Here is a 14,749-nt window from a genome sequence, read left to right on the forward strand (position 1 = left end):
TATAATTTTTAGTTATAAAATCAACTTTTTAATCATAAAATTAAACTGTCATAACCTAACCTAACCAACCAATCTTGCTGATAATATTACAAAATATTTAACAAAAAAATCAAATGAATGTTTACTTATAATCTTTAATTATAAAATTAATTTTAAAATTTAGTATTATAAAATTATAAACTGTCATAACCTAACCTAACCAACCAAACTTGCTGATAATATAAAAAAGATTAAGATAAAAATCAAAAAAAGGTTTACTTAAATAAAACTTTCTGTTCATAAATAAAATTATAAATGCATCAAATTCTAACAAAAGATGTACAGTTTAAGAAGTAGTCACATTCAAAGCAAAATCTTTGACAAAAAGTAAATGTCCCCGGCTGGTTTCGAACTGGAGACCTCCTGAACACCAGACCGAAACGCTATCAACTATGCCACAAACGCCGCTGGAATCACATCGTCTCGTTAGGGTAATCGTGTTGCCTCAAGAGAAGACATTAGCCACATGACGTCACCACACCATTAGCCAGAGTCCCTCCCGTATGCAAATTCCGTAAGGTAGTATGTTTGACTAGACTTGGCTTGAAAGTGAGGCTATGTCACAGCTGACTGCTGAATTTTGGCGGGATTCGCTGCCTGCTAACGTTTAGGTTGCAGAGGTTAAAAAATACTGGTCTATGGAAAATTACTGATACATCCCCATAAAGACTGGCAAAAAACCAAATTACATAAAATAAATTATAAAATTTCAAAATTTCCAAAAACAGTAAAATCTAACCCATTACTCATGTAACTAACCTACTATGCTGTACCTTTGACTATTAATACAACTAGACATACCATCCCCATGTTAAAATTTGTAGCCAGTTCTTTTACCAAAATGTTTGTAGTTGATGTGAGCCACCGACAGATTGTGCTGATCTACATTGCTTATTTCTGTCAAATACACAATCTTTTTTACTAATTCAAACTAATGGAAGGACTTATTGTGAGCTATATCAACTGTTAAGACCCATCAACTTGGCCAGCAACAAAAATAAGGTAGGAAATAGAATTTTTAGAAATATAAATTTAGTCACTAGCACATTCTGTGGCTGCCCAGCCCTGCTCGCCCCCAGCTGTAATCTACGATGCCCTACTCAGGGTGTCTAGTTTATTTTCATTATAAAATTCAAGACTAATTCCAGACTTTTCAAGACTAATTCCAGATTTTTCAAGACTAGTTTTTTTCAACAATTAGTGGGTGTTGATACCAAAATGTATCGATTCTCGATTCTTGATACCGATACCAATTTTTATAGCTTAACCAAATTTTCTGAATAATACTACACCAACCCCTGCCTTTGTCATAAAGTAGTATTATGATAATGTGGTGTTTTCAAGTAAAGAAATAATGCAGCAATAAGAAGTTCTAACTAGCAAATTTGGTTTTTTTTTATCATGAAATGTTCCACGGTACCGTACGTTTAGACATCATCTATGACTGCAGCGGTTACAGAAACGCGATCGTCGTCGTCCGCGATCACCGCAATATCATGAACATTTTCCGCGGCCTTGTAGACATCAATGACATCATCGTCGTCTCCCGAGGTCTCAGAAACGTCATCGTCATCGTCCGCGATCGCGGCAAAATCATGGACATTTCCCGCAGCCGAGCAGATACCATCGTCGTCTCCCGCGGTCACGGAAACGTCATCGTAGTCTCCCGCAGTCACGGAAACGCCATCGTCGTCGTCCGCGATCGCGGCAAAATCATGAACATTTCCCGCGGCTGTTTAGACATCACCATCATCTCCCGCGGTCACGGAAACGTTATCGTCGTCGTCCGCGATCATGGCAAAATCATGAACCTTTCCCGCGGCCATGTAGGCATCATCGTCGTCTCCCGCGGTCACGGAAACGTCATCGTCGTCTCCCGCGGTCACGGAAACGTCATCGTCGTCTCCCGCGGTCACGGAAACGTCATCGTAGTCTCCCGCTGTCACAGAAACGTCATCGTCGTCTCTCGTGGTTTCGGAAACGTCATCGTCTTCGTCCACTATCGCGGCAAAATCGTGAACATTTCCCGAGGCCGTGTAGACATCATCATTGGCTTTTGCGGTTACGTAAACGCAAGACGACGATCACGGCAAAATCATGAAAATTCCCGACTTTGAAATCAAATTTAAGACTAAATCCCGACTTTTCAAGACCATTTTGAAATTCAATACTAATTCAAATACTAATTCCCGACTTTCCCGATTTTTCTGACTACTAGACACCCTGCCTACTGGCCCCAGCTGTACCCCACGATGCCCTGCCCGTCAGTCTCCAGCTGTAAACCCTGCCCTGTTAGCCCCAGCTGTACTCTATACTGCCTTGTTCGCCCTAGCTGAACCCTACGATGCCCTGATACACCCAGCTGTACTCTATACCTTGCAATTTTCGCCCTAGCTGTACCCTACGATGCCCTGCTACATCCAGCTGTACTCTGTACTGCCCTTTTCGCCCTAGCTGTACCCTACGCTGTCCTGCTCGCCCCAGCTGTACTCTACCCAGCCCCCAGCTGCACCCTACCCTGCTCTGGTACAACCAGCTGTACCCCAATTCTGCCCTACTGGCCCCAGCTAACCTGTAGCCCCAGTACCCTACACTGCCCTCCAGTAGCTCTAATAGTTTAAAGTGCCCTACCAGCCCCAGTACCCTATCGGTACTACCCTAACCTGTAACCGCATTACCCTACACTGTCCTACCTGTAGCCCCTTTAACTGGAAAACTGTATAAGAGAGTAAATTTAAAGTACATTCAGCCCAAAAATCGTCTAGTGAAGTGCTACTCACAAGATCTGAGGGGTCTTGAGAATTCTAAATCCTCCGTTCTGGTGGGGCAAGACATCCCTAAGAAGTAATAGCATCACCCGACAATCATCCCCATGAGGTCCACAGATTGTCCAGCAGAACTGAGAATCTCAGCAGCACCCAGGGTAGGTACGGAGCCTGGACATACATACATCACAGCTGGATTTGCACAATACATGCTGAATTGGTCGTCATATCAGGCCTTAGCTCTCAGTTTAATTATCTAGAGTTTTTGATAAAAATATCTTATTATGTTATTTTAAACTAAATCCAAATATGACACAAATGTTTGTAGAAATTCCATGTACACATATCATAATGGGTTTCTTAATTTCTTCTTGGTGGCAACACGCCTTAATTTAAACGAGAGTTATTACAAACACACTCTTATAAGCGTTAGTTTAAAAATAATGTACCATGGCAACCACTAAATGGCAAGACTCAAAGAAACAGTAAATCAACCTTTTAAAACCTAAGCTTGAGTATAGCTCAGGGTGTTAGTTTGTTGAATCTCACCTGCAAGCGCTAATGTGCTTATAGTGACACTTCTTGAAATCGGCCAATGGTGGCATGGTAGCTCAGTCGGGGTTACACTGTCGTCTACATGTGTGGGTTCACACTTGGCTATCCATACTAAGCTCAATAATGTGTGGCTTAGCTGGCAGGAGGCGCCCACCTTAAATAAACGGTGTCCGGCTTCGGTAGAAGTTGATGGCATTATTGAGCTATGAGTTTAATAGGTATTGCACACAACACCTGTTTTGTGACCTTTTAACATTAGTATTGAGGATGTGTATTCCTAAAATAGTTTTGCCTGAACATCTGGAAAAATTCACACTTAACATGCAAAACACTGCTGTTCTGGATATAAGAAGGTATCAACTGACTACAAGATCCCCGTACGTAGAACGGGCACACAGCTAGTATATTACGAGGTATGCGGCCTCATGTCTGCCAATTGAGCAGAGTGAGCATCGATATAAACAAATAACCTTATTTACAAATACAATTTGTTATTACAAATATTATAGATTACAACATAAAAACATGAGTTAATGCTATTCATCGATAAACCTCATTAATTAGGGCTAAAAACCATCTTAAGATTTCCTTGATTCACTGGAAAACAAATTTCATCCCGTTCTCATCCCACAATCAGGATGGGAATGAAAAACCCCATTGAAATAAAAGTAAGATACCGTAATGTAGAGTTTGGAATACCTGGAGTATTTTGGCTTGCCTCCACCAAGAAGCTCAAAAGCTGGGCCATTGTTTTCTGAAGTAGGTCTATTCGATTTTCATTTGCCTGTGAATGAAATATAAAAGAACATGAACTAAATAAAGATGATTGACTAAATTTTGGATTTTGTCATCATCCACTATTAATGGAGTATTGGGGATTAGCATGGCCTTAGATTTATAAATACTTTTATTAGTAAGCATTTTCCCCAGCCGGAAAATACAATTGGACGATTCGTGTTTTTTTTTTTTACAGAATTAATTTGAATTTAAAGTAGGGTTTGAATCTAGTAGAGAGCTTTTTGGGAAGAGAATCTTGGGTTTTTATCCCATTTGCAGAAATCGTTTTCAATAATAATAGAATTGCAAACAATTTTGTATGGGATATACCTACCTCAGTTATCAGGATCCTGGATTATAATTTTAATCCAACTTTTTTCATGCAAGATCATCAGGTATTTATATACGTTTTAGACAACTTGTTTTATAATTAGGTTCTTTTTAATAATTATTTTTTAATTGTAAGTAATATTTCAGAAACCATTTCTATTTGTTTTACCAAGGAAAAACTTAATCAGGGTTGTCAGCAGGATCTATAAACAAAATTCACGCATTTTTCCCGGTTTTTCCGGCTAAAAAGTACGGAATTCCCGGCGTCTATTATACTTATAAGAACGGCACAACACAAGTTACACTTATCAGTAAATTAAAAAAAAGCAAGCCAAATTGCCCAAGGGACTACGTAAGCCCCGACCGATGAAACGGTGAACACTTCGTGACACATAATTAATTAGTGACGCACTGATGGTCGGGCGGGTAAGGGGTAGCGCGGTGGGTCATTATGGGTGCCATTTTGATAACATCCACTCATAATACTATATTTGGCTAATAATTTGTTCAGAATTATCAGAGGTTATAAACTCTATTACCTTAAACATTAATTGATCAAGCTAGTACAGTAGGCTAGACTAGTCATTTGATCAGTTTCAAACTCAAATAAAGGCCACTCTTCTTACTTGTGTGTAATAATTGTTTAATAATGCTTATAAAAGGTTACTATAAGGTTGTATTACAGAGACATACGTCACTGCCACAAAAACTATTCTCTAATGCGAATGAATGAACTGAGTGTTTATTTAGTGTGAAGCCCCGCCCACCGTCTAACGGGACATGGGGTAGGAAAAGAGAAAGTTTGCTTTAAAGCCTGGTTCACATGCCCTCCCTTACCCTTGGCGTCAGTCGCTTGCAGATTTCCATTACACAAACGTTTCTGAGTGTTAATTATTTTAAAACACTGCAAATGTTTGAATTTGACTGTGATGAAGTCTAATAAAGTTTCCTCTAATTTATTAATAGGCTTAGGCCTACAAGTATTAATCTAAGTCATTTGACAGTTTTTGTATTTATTTTTAAAAGCAATTGCAGTTATACTTTTAAAAAACTACATACATCTTGACCTATAAATACTTTAAGGAGAGTCTTTTCTCTATAAGAAGTAAAAACGATCGTGGTCAAGGAATGACTGTGTTAAAACAGCACACTGTCAATTTTTACAAAAGTATTTTGACTGAAACCTGGTATTTTTTAAAGAGTTATAGAATAAGTCGACGTCTGTGGAGTAAAGTATGGCAATAGATAAGTTTTACTTTTAGCCTACAATAAAGATTATGTTTAGGGATTAGAATCTCCAAAAGAGTGCTTTTATAAAACATTCCATAGTTTTATTTAGTAACAAAAGTGTTTGACTATGTTCCCGATGATACCAAGAGTATAGGTTCGGCAGAGTAGATTCACTGTGAACCGGCCTGCCTGGCCCTTATGCACGACGTCACTATAACTTCCGTGTAGGGGTGTCAAAAATGGATCGTAACAATCGATGTTTTGAACCTGTCTGTAACTAACCTAGTTTTTTTATACTTAAATACTCATTATGCATAAACGAACACGTACTACATATCGGATCTCGAATCACGATAAATTATCGATACCCTTCCCACCCACAATAAGCAAAGCACATAAAACGATGTCTAGCAATCGTCATTTGCTCCATTGAAACACGAAAGTCGATTGGCTGACATGGTAGTGCATTGTCGCCTCCTGACCAATGAGAACTGTTGTTACATACTTTTATTGTCAACATTCACCATTCGTTATAACATTACAAAATCTACATGGACTAAGGCTTATGATATTTTTCAATAAATGCATTGTGTCATAGTAGCTCTTAAAACTTCACTTAACTCTTAAATCAGGTAGTTAGTACATATAAATATGGACCTACTTTTTGGCGCAATATAAAGCAAGCCTAACCATACGACGATGACGATGTTAAAGTTTAATGGTTGAATATTGCAGGTAGGAAACTGAACATTTCGACGTGTTTAGGTTATTTATTTTGTACTAAAAATAAAAATAATACATCTAAATGTCTGACTTATTGATACAGACATTGTTTAGTATTAATTAATTTCGTGTTGGCAGGACATTCGCGCGCCGGTTGTCTCATGAGTTGAGTCTGACCGTCTGACATCTTGAAATGTAGATTGTGTTGTGCAATGAGCTCAAATCAAATCAAATCAAATCCATTTATTGCCATCAACACTAAAATACATGTATAGCAACGTCATACAATTTCATCACAGTATATCCATTAACCTACTTAATATGTTCTACAAATTCTTTGACCTTATACACACATAAATCACACAAAATCTTTCTAATAGTCAATTTAAATTGTCGTATTTCAAGACATTTAATGTGAGCAGGTAACATATTATACAACCTTTTGCCAAATTCACTAAAGTTATTAATTGTGGTCATAAAATTACATTGGTTTGGACGGAGAAAAGTGTTTTGTCTGGTAAAATGGTTATGAACTGAATCATTTGTAGGGAAATCTCTAATATTATTTTTAACATACAGTAAACAATCTAAAATGAAATGGAGCTGAAGCTAAACAATGTCACCGGCACCGTCGCTGTTTTGAACTAGATAGTTTCTATGTTGGCTATGAAAATTGTTAACCGTGATTACAAAACTAATCGTGATTACAAAACTAATACTGTAGCTATAAAGTTAATAAATGTTAAAAAAAATATTTATCCCTGTCGGGTGTCCGGTGTTATCGGAATCGACTTTTGACAATCGAGTCTTGGTACCGAACCGATACCAATGTCCAAGTGGTAACCAATGGATGGTTGTATCGATGACGATAATCGATACATCCCTTTTTAGAGTCGAATTGAAATTTCAATACACCGCACTCGCTGCACACACAGTACCTATCACTATCACCATCACCCAGTGTCAGCTGTCGCTGTCAGTGAAATGGATGACGCAAGCGATACCTAGGTTGCCGATTATTATTAGGCCTAGTATGTCAATATTGAAAGGGGTTAAGGGATTAAATAAAACTCAAACATTTTCCTTTCTTATTATTTACTTGTCAAACATCAACGAAATCGGCTTAACCTCTATTACTCGACTCGAGTTGCGAGTATATTTAACTAAGTGCTTCCGGCGACCGGCGACGTCGGCTTCCCGCGTAGGCCTATTTATGGTGGTAGGTAGTGTACATCCAACTTACCTTCTGCTTCTTCCGAACCATCGCCACTCGCCAGTAAATCGTAAATTTTGGTTTGCTATAAAATCAACCAAGAAAGTATTGCAAAACGGTTTATAACTATTAAAATTACTTGAAAAAAAAACTGTATTAACGATATCAATTAAATTCACGGAATAATACGATTTTCACGCATATTTCCCGGTTTTTTCACGGCTGTTAAAATTCACGCATAATTCCCGATTTTCCCGGAATTCCCGGCCGCTGACAACCCTGTTAATCCTTGGAAGGATTTTAAAGCCACTGTCAAAATCCCATCATAAACTTAAAACCCAGTCTCTATAAGGAATGTTTGATTCTTTTAAAGCTATAAAAAATGCATGATAGCTTACCTCTTGCATGGCAGCACAGATTACAGAGCCAATAAAGGCTGTAAAGTAGGGGACAAAATCCTTAAACGAGGAAAGCTGTACCAGCTGCAACAAACGCTGTACAATATTCATATCTGCGATGAGACGAACTCTGTCATAACTCCGAGTGTGGTTGGAGATCTTTGAACTTTTGAAGGAAGTCCATGCAACACCTGCAAAGTTATAAACATCAACATCTTAATTGCTATACTATGCAAAACAAAAGTAAATGTTTTAAAACTTATTACATCATCTGGTTTCCATTGTCATTGTCTAGGTAGCTGAGTGATTAGCTACTGGACCTTCCAACGAGAAAGATCGGAAAGATAAGAAACTATTGAAGCTTCTGTCTTCTAATGTATTCAATTTTAGACAGATTCCAAACATTACATTTTTGGAACTCCAGATTCTAAACAATTAAACATATAATAACACTAATAATCAGCTGCTACAAAATCATCTAAAATTAAATGTTATATAATAGTTACAAGCAGAGTACCGGTCCTCCGTACGGGGTTGGCGTATGAGTATAAAAGGCTTATTGCAGTTATACTTGGCTTTGCGTTAGCACGGTTTGAGACAATTGGCCGTGACGCCTAGAATGGCCACCAGCGTAATACCATTGACTATAAAGGTAATACGCTAGTATGGGCCAAAATTTGTTTATCGGTGAAAAAACTACTTATAATCAACTCTGATGTTAACAATATATACCATGATGTATGATGTATACCATTCCAAAGATCACATTCTGAACTTTCATTTTATTATATAAACAAGCCCTATAGCAGTCTATAACAATTACACCATGATTAGAAATCAAATTAATTTTTGGCGTGGCACGCCTTTTGCAGCTGACACTTGGGAACTGTCAAAACACGACTTGTTTTGCATTACCCTGCTCAAGAAATTTTCGTCTTGGGATGTTGCGGGTGGTACCACTGGATAGCCATTGATTTTTATCTTCATTGTGGTATTGATATTTAGAACAAAATATTGATTGCACAACAGGTACGATTTTATGAAAACAGCTGTTTTAGAAATTTAGAAAAAATGGCCAACCAGCGTAATACGCTAGTACGGAAAATACGAATTACATACAGTGTAAGTTATTATTACTAGTCATAATTAATTATAATATGTCATTTTTAAGAGGAAGAAATGTAGCTTGTGATAGTGGTAGCCCTGCGCTCAGGATTATTTCCATTTTCACTCAGGAAGAAGACGAAAGTGCGTCACTTCTGTCAAGGTCTCATACACAAAGTGCCTTGTATTCGCCATTGCGTCACCATTGCGTGTTGTTGCAGGTGAGTTTTCGCTCTAGTGTTATCCGCGATTTATTACTAAATTTGTTATTATTTCGTAGTGTTAGAGAAATGTGTGTGTATATATAACAGTAATCTTCATGCATTTTATCATGCATGAATATTTACTGAATAGTGTGAAATTGTGTTTACCAATAAAAGGTTGTATTTTTCTTGCGGTTGTATTTTGCGGTTTTCTATTTATTACAGTATGTTATTATGTCCCTAACAGGTAAAAACAAAAATTGTTACCCAACGTGTTATACATTTTTATGTAGGTAATTGAATACACTACAAGATGATTATGTTGGTTTGAAGTAAAACATTTGGTATAAAAGTTTTGTACTAAAGAATATGAACTTTTGTCACAAAATCGCAAAAATATTTTAACATTATTTTATTTATAAACTAGCTGTACCTGCGGGCTTTGCCGCGTTTAACTTCATATGTGAGCTCGTTCGCATGGCTCAATCACGTCCTGGTTGAAGTTCGTTCGCATGGCTCAATCACGTCCTGGTTGAAGTTCGTTCGCTACGCTCACTCACCTTTAAGTTGGAGCTCGTTTGCTGCGCTCACACGTCCTGGTTGAAGTTCGTTCGCTACGCTCACTCACCTTTACGGTTGGAGCTCGTTCGCTGCGCTTACTTGCCTTCAGGTTAGCTCGTTCGCTACGCTACCTCGCCTCCGGGTTGAGGTTCGTTCGCTACGCTCACTCACCTTTTGGTTTCAAATTAGCTGTTGTCAAATATTTAAAAAAATAATAGTGCTGCACTCTGTTGGTAATCCTTGTAACTTTAATGCTATTGAACATCATAGAACAGAACCAACTTGTTTAATTGAAACAGCTGTTGTGATTCATTAATTCCATTTAAATATGAGTACTCATTAGATAAACATGGGAAACTCCAGAGCCACTGGGGCGGAGCCCGAGAGTCCGATCAAAATAAAAACCACTTAGTTTTCCTATTTAATGCCTAAAGAATCAGTGTACCAAATTTCAGCCTCCTAGGTAAGTGGGAAGTGGGAGAATTAGTGATGAGTGAGTGAGTGAGTGAGTCAGTCAGTCAGTCAGTCAGTCAGTGAGGGCTTTGCCTTTTATATATATAGATAAAAAATTATTTTTAACATAAACTTTATGACTTTTTTGGATTCCTTACTTCATTAGCTTTACAAACATGTATGTATCATTTTTAGTATACACATATATTGTATAGCTTTTTACAACACAAACCAACACTGTATGGTTTCAATTTTTTCGGTTCTCCGTTTGTTATTATATTTCGCCCCAAAAACTTATAAACAAAAATATTTTCCTATCATGTTATATATTTCTATGTAGGGAATTAGACTGTCTACAAAATGTACATAATGAATTTCCCATAAAAAATCTTCAGAAAAAATTTTACAACCGAGGCTGCTTTTGAAATTTCATAAAAATATATTTTAATTATTTATTTTTTTCACTTTACCGAAAAATACACCGTCTAAATCATTATTATATTACTATTTATAGATTCTCCTGTTCTTCCTGAAAAAAATGAATATAAGGTTAGCTAGGTTTACTTGTATGGTTTTTTTTTAAGAGGGCCAGGCTTTAAGTAATTATGGGATTGCAGCGCAGCTAGAACAGCTTATTATTGTGCACCCTCATTCACAGGTCCTCATTCTTTGTCAAATCCCAGGTCCTTTGTAAACCGTGAGATCCTTTTGACTATAGTGACCCGTTCTTCCCTTTGATCTCCAGTTGATAGGCCAAGGGATCTCATGCGCAGACCTTGTATGGCTGGGCACATAAATATCACGTGGAATGCTGTCTCCTCCTCCTCTCCACATTTCCTACATAAGAGGCTTTCAACTTGAATTCCCATCTTGTGTAAATGTCCACGGAATACCCAATGGCCGCTAATAAAGCCAACCACCTTCCGCAGGGTCTTCCTACTCAGCCCAAGGGCATCTGCCGCTATCGCACCTGTAGGTGCCTTCAGCATTCTCTTTGACTGTACATTTCCTTCTGTTCTTTCCCAGTTCCTTCGATTTTCTATGCCCATCCACTGGCGAACAGCTCTCCGTGCTGTGCTGTGAGCAATGCCACACGTCGGCTCTGGACCCATGAGCGGGCTTTCAGCTCCTTTGTTTGCCCACTTGTCAGCTCCCTCATTGCCAGCAATACCTTTGTGCCCTGGAACCCAACTAAGGATGATCCTGTTGGTCTTTCCCAGGGCTTTCATGGCTTGATGACAGTCCCATACAGCCTTGGAGGTAAAGTCGAAACTGTCAAGTGCCATTAGTGCTGCTTTGCTGTCTGAGTTCATGTATACAGTGTGGCCTATAAGACCGCGCTTCAAACACACTCTCGCACACTCAGACAGGGCAACAACTTCTGCCTGGAATACAGTGGCCATTTTTCCCAAACTTACGCTGAACTGCGCCTTGGGTCTGACTCCATATATTCCAGCCCCCGTGCCCGTTGGCTTTTTCGAGCCATCCGTATACCAAGTGATCCCCCTTTTCATGTATTCAGGTTCACCCTTGTCCCAGGCATCCCTGTCAACAATGTTGACATTGTATGGTTTTTCTAGATCTGTGATCTTCACCATCCTGTCTGGTAGCATTTCCAAGGAGTTCATTTGCACCTTGTCTACAATTCTTGTGTGCTCACTGGAGGCATTATACTTCCAGTTGCCACTGCAAGCCATTCTGTAGGCTATCATCCTTGCCTCTCCTTTCACAATGATGTCGAGAGGTGGCAGGTTTAGCACTAATTCCAGGGCTGCAGTTGGAGTGCCTCTCATGGTTCCTGTGATGCTAAGGCATGCCACTCGCTGGATCTTTTGTAGTCTCTTTACAGCGGTAGTTTGCATTACCTTGGTCCACCAGACCACCGAGCCATACACCATCATCGGTCTTGCAACCCTAGTGTATAGCCACTAGCCAGTTAGTCATTTGTGGGCTTAGACCCCAGGTCTTCCCAACAGCCCGTCTCATCATCATAAGTGCGGTCTGAGAGCGTTGCGTTATATGTGCAAAATGGCTGTTCCAGGTGAGCTTGTCGTCCAGCCTTATTCCTAGGTACTTGAACTCCCTCTTAACCTAGATCTGATTACCGAAGAGAGTTGGTACTCTAGCGATATCAACATTTCTCTTCCTTGTAAATGGTACCATTACAGTCTTCATTGGATTGACCCTCAGACCTTCCTGGTTACACCACCACTCCACTATGGACAATGCCCTCTGCATGAGTTCCAGGCAAGTGTTCATAAATTTTCCTCTTATTAGTACAACAATGTCGTCAGCATATCCTTGAGCGTACATGCCCTGTGCATTGAGCTCGGACAGGAGATTGTCGACCACCAGGTTCCACAGATTTGGTGACAAGACGCCACCCTGTGGACACCCTCTTTGGGCCTTGACATCTCTCACCTTCCCACACAGAGAAGCTTGTGCTCTCCTACTTTCGAGCATGTTGCCTATTCACCTCACTACAGTGCTTTCCACATTTCTTGACACCAGCTTTGATACAATAGAGCGAGTACTAGTGTTGTCAAAAGCTCCTACTATATCAAGAAATGCAGCCACCGCTATTTCCTTGTTCGAGATAGCACTTTCAATCTTGCTAACCAGCGCATGCAGGGCTGTTTCGCATGACTTTCCCTTCTGATAGCCATGTTGGTTCGGATGCAAAGGGTGGCTTACCAGGACCCTATCCTTTATTCGTCTATCCACTTGTACGGTTGAATATTTACGAATTTAAAAAAAGGGCTGCAAAATCGCCAAAATGGGTTGGCCATTCCCCACTTCTAACATTGGCCACTGCTAGGGTTAATTTACAGTATGTTATAGAGCACATCTACCATCTTAGACATAATGTTCTACCAGTGCACCTAAACAACAGAAAAAAGTAAAGTTCTCATCGTATATAACAGCTTTTTGGTTGCTAGTTGGTTCAAATTACCTGTTGTCGTAAATGCCAAAAAATGTAATCGTGCTGCATCCTGTTGGTAAACCTTATAACTTTATAATGCTATTTAATATCATAGAACCAACTTGTGTTGTTGAAACAGCTGACAAAATTCTTTAATTTGTTTTAAATATGAATACTCAAAAGTTTATCATGGGAAACTCCGTGGCCACTGGGGTGGAGCCCGAAAGGATTTCGGAGATAAGAATATGTCTATATGTCAATCGGGAATGTGAGCTAACACCATACCAAATTTCAGCCCAATCCAACTAATAGGTATGCGTGATTGAACTTCAAACAAACACACAAATTTAAGAAGATTTAAAATAATTGTGTCGTTAGTACAAGGTTAGTACCGGGAGACCGAGCTTTGCTCGGATAAAGTTAAAGATTTTTAGATAAGATAATTAGCTTAATTTAAAAACATCTATTATGTAATCAATGTGAACAGATTTTAGATTATTCAAATAACACATTACTATTATAGAGGACCCATGCTGCTTTGCAGTAAATATAATATCCGAGAAATAATCAAATTTATGATTATTGATTGAGTAATACAGTATCTTGAACGTAACTGATTCAAACGATCAACAGCACAACATCTCAAATTATAGTCTACAATTTACTGATTGTTTTGAGTCTAAAACAAATAAGAAACATGAACAATACTGGAGCCATTAATTTTTTGTCATAGAAAAAACCTTATGAAAAATCATTGTTGTTCACCTTGCGTTAACTTGAAACTCGTCCGATTTGAGTAAATAATAGCTTAATGAAAGCCGGTATTTCACTGAAGGTTCTTAGACCAAAATATATAGGATTAGATAATTATAACTGGTGAAATACATCTTAAATTGAAGTAAGATTAACATATAGACATTTTCTTATCTCAAAAATCCTTTCGGGCTCCGCCCCAGTCGCACTGGAGTTCCCCATGTTAACCTTATGAGTATTCATATTTAATGGGAAATAAAGAATTCATTGGTCAGTTATTTCAACTATCTAAGTTGGTTCTATGATATGCAAAAGCATTAAAAAGTTATAAGATTTACCAACAGGGTGCAGCACTATTATTTTTTTGCATTTATAAAAATAGCTAATTTGATCTAAGTACTCTGCTACTGTAGTACTTGTAGTACAGAATACAGTTGTAAATTTCTGGTATGGTTAGGTACAGCTGTGGGTGCATCGTAACCAGGCCCGCTAGCCCTAGCTGTACCCTACTCTGCCCTGCTAGCCCCAGCTGAACCAAGAGAGCACAGAATAGAAATAGAGAGGGCATTGGGCGAGAGAGGTGAAGCCGCCCGAAAATCGGCGTTGCCCGTATAAGTGGTGGGGAGAGCGATGCCCGATGAGTCATCCTAGTTCCACGCGTCTCTGCCTTGGATATATAATACTAGCTGTGTGCCCGTTCTACGCACGGGGATCTTATAGTA

Source organism: Macrosteles quadrilineatus, unplaced genomic scaffold (assembly GCF_028750875.1).
Source record: "Macrosteles quadrilineatus isolate MER2022 unplaced genomic scaffold, UCM_ALF_1.0 Scaffold_1__1_contigs__length_201487025, whole genome shotgun sequence".
NCBI lineage: Eukaryota > Metazoa > Arthropoda > Insecta > Hemiptera > Cicadellidae > Macrosteles > Macrosteles quadrilineatus.